Raw genomic sequence first — 4,042 nt, forward strand, 5'->3', positions numbered from 1 at the left:
CCAAGAATAGTATATGATAACAATGTTTCCTTTGTATAGGTCATTTAGAGCTCAATTCCCTAGTGTTAATCTCATCTTATTATGCTACCAAGTCCGTGTAACTAACAAACATATTTGTTTACTTTCTTGAGCTTGCTTTTGTCATATCTCATATCGTTCCGGCTGCTTATCATACCTACATGTACATTTCATTGCATCAACTAACTATTTAACTGACGTAAAAGGTCAGTTTTGTACTAGTGAAACCACATCAACTAACTAGAAAATATTGCTTAAGCATACAAGTCTTCCAAATAACTTAAAGCGTAATCTACTACAAAACATGGTCTTTTTGTAACCAACCATATAATAATGTCTTACCCTCGATAGCAAAAGCTTAACTCGGATTACCATCAGCTCTATGTCGCTTGAATAGGAGTAATTTGCTCTCGTGTTGAGGAAACATTTTTAGGTGGTTGCTCTTCCTTCGGTACCTCTGGGGCAGGCAACTTGCCATGTAAAAATGTTTTAAAAGACTTCTTTCTTGCCTCAGCTTCTTCTGATACAAACATACGAGCTGCTTCAATTCGCTCCTGTCATTAATAATATATACTAGTTAAAAGTATTTCCATGAAAATATTTATACTACCAATCAACAACATATGTGTATATGCCATAAAAATATAAATATTAACGCACATACAATCACGCGGCTAAAAGATAATCTATACTATCATATATGTCAAAAAAATGAAGCAAGCACAAGAACATTAAAATTTTAAACCACATAACACATAATTCTCATAGTATAAGTATACAGGCTCCAACTACAGGAAGATAACTTTTTGTTACATATAAAAGTTACTTTAACCTATGTCAATAAAAACAACCACTCAATTAATTGGTAAAAAAGGACTGACCTTTTGTTAAACTTACTTGAAATCCAACACACGCACTGACTTGAGTTTATGGATAACATACAATCATAGTTAGGTTTCTTGGTAATGTTGTTATCGATTAGACGAAGGACCATGAGCTCTAAGAGATATGCAAGCGGAGTTAACATTCTATTCCATTCCGTTCGGGCGAACAATATAGAGCAATAAATTATTGTTGTCACTATCTATCCAAATGTTGTTGTGACAGTAAGATGTAAAGAAAAATTGGATAACATAGTGGCATAAAAAAATAAACAATCATGAAAAGAACATTGTAATCTATAAAAATAATTTAAAGGCTTATATCAAATTAGTGCTACTAGAGATATTTCTCCTCTGCTGCTAATTCGGCATGGTGTTTGTTGTACTTGGCCTTCTTACATTAAGTTAATCAAGGAGAGCTTGGCCATAGGGACGGCTTCTGTTTAATTTCGGTGAAGGCTTAACAATACGAGAAGTCTGACCAATTGCTTTTCTGATCTCCTTAGGTTGTATGTCAAATTCTTCAGCTGCAAAAAGTAAGAAGACTCTGATTTAGCAAAAAAAGTAAGGAGACATTGAACTAAAAACCATATTTAGATAAAAAATATTATTAAAGAAAGAAAATTAGAAGTCTAACCATCATCTTCAATGTGAATGATGATAGTTTTACCCTTGTCTAAACAAGGTTTTTTTCTGCTTGTCCAAGAGTATTAGTTGTCACTTCCGGCCTCCTCCAAGTTACACCCTTAGGCAGAGTTGTCACAGCCTCTGGAAAGTTCACAATCAACCAACTTTTAATTCTTTCCCAACATCTTCCAACTCGTAGAGCCAGTGACCAAGGATACATAGCAAACTTGGAGGAAGAACTAAAATAAATTAGTTTTCACAAAATAAAATTTCTAGAAATATTACCTCTAGGTAGATTTTGGAGCATTTTCTTCATTGTTTAATTATTAAGAAAAGAATACAAAGAGTATGTATAGTAAATATATATATTAGTGAATACTCCATATTCATAAACATTAGAGGAAAAATGACTAGATTGGATTTGGCCGAGAAATAACTATTTGGGGTTTTAAGGGGAGAGACAAAGAAATGGATGCTTTTTAAGAAAAGAAGGGGCTCTACACCTTTAGTAAGGAGAAAACAGGATTTATAAGGGGAGGGAAGGAGGGCTAGGACTAGGGAAGAAGGAGGCTAGGAGAAGGAGGTGGCACTTTGAACTTTAATGGACCGTATAGATTAAAACCCTAATTTAATAGAGGGCCTAGACTAAATAATTTAAAAAATCCCTAATTCCAATTGCTAGATTAAAATCCTAATTAAAATTTACATCTCACATATCTAGCAAATTCATTCGTCCATCATATTCACTAAAAAAAAAAAATCAATTATATCATATTTCTGCAAATAAAACTTTAAATCATGAAAAATAATTAATAAATACTAGAACATTTTTTACCAAGTAAATATTATATTTATTAATAAATAATATATTTAAGAGACTGCAAATTATTTTTCTTAATTTTGATGTTGATTATTAATATAAAAATATTTAGTTTTTACTATTAATTTATTATATGACACTAAAATATAAAGTTTACTTTCTCTTTACAACACTACTCAATAAAAAATATTTTAAAAAAATAGGAAGTGATATAATTTTTTTATTTATGAGGTATGCATATAAATATTTTCGTTTTTTAATTCTCTTATATGATAAAAAATTTATTTTGCTTTTTATGAAATGAAAATTATTTTATACTACTATGATACAATGTGATACCAATATAATAAGTTTATTTATGCAAATCACATTTATCTATGTGGGTCTTGTGTTTATATTTTAAAATTTATAAAATTTAATTTATTTCACAAATTTGTAATGCAAAATAATTGAAATTTATGAAATACTATAAATAAAATTTATTGGGGAATTAAATTATGTCTTAATTTAGTGTATGGACTTATAAATTAAAATATACTTAAAAAGAAATTAAAATGAGTATCTATTTGTTGTTAATCTTTAGATATATTTAACAACGTGAAAGATAAATGTAAAAGAATATAAATAAAATTCATTCTTATATAAATTTTACTACATCAGTGTACCGTAACTGTAATATCCTGGATATAGTGTGTAATTATTTTTATCAATAAATTTATTAATATATGATTATTATGTGAATTTTGGTGAATTATCTGATGATTAATATTTATAATTACATGTTTATATTTGATAAGATATGATTATGTTAATTTTACTATGCCCAGAATAAAATATAGATAATTTTGATATTTTTGTGGTAATTTTTGGATCATTATATGATTTCATAATGATTTATAGATTTAATAATTATTTTCTTAATAATTATAAAAATTACATTATAAAGCCGGGAATCGTCCAACCTCGACCTTTTTTACGTTTTTACAACCCGAAACTCTTCCGAAAACTCCTTCCTAACCTAATCTGGTAATTCCGGACTTTTTTCGTGTTTTGACTTTTTTTATTTGGATTACGGTTTGACCCGTACGCATCCGGGTGTACAATATTCGATACAATAATTATTTCGATATATCAACAAACCCGTATTCTCGAAAGACGGGATAATATTACATTATTTTCGTATAAGAAGCCCGATTTGGATAATTATCCAATACAGGTATTAAATCTGATCATTTTTTGCAGTTACTTAGCTTTATCGATCTAAAACGATCCAACACGAAGAAATATTCCATAAATATATAAATCCCTTTTATTATTTCATTTTATTCGTATAATCATAATCGATCAGTAGAAATATAGAATTTACAGAGAAAAACCCCAAAAATGTCGCGTTCTTCATAATCAAACGCACAAACGAAGGTGTTATTGAACTCCGATTTAAGCGTGCAATATATCAAATCGAAGCCTTGAAAAACACTTTCTGAATCCACCATCTATTCATGTACAGAAATCAATGTATTTTTCTTATTTAATTGTTTTAATTCAAATTTTTTATGGATTAAATTAGGAATTTTTGTTCTTGATGTTTTTGATGTGATTTGATGGCATAATCATGTAGATCTTTTCTTCCTGGTCATTTTAGTATATTATATGATGAATTTGGAGTCCAGTAACATGTAGAGATTGATGTTTGATT

Source organism: Apium graveolens, chromosome 7 (assembly GCF_009905375.1).
Source record: "Apium graveolens cultivar Ventura chromosome 7, ASM990537v1, whole genome shotgun sequence".
NCBI lineage: Eukaryota > Viridiplantae > Streptophyta > Magnoliopsida > Apiales > Apiaceae > Apium > Apium graveolens.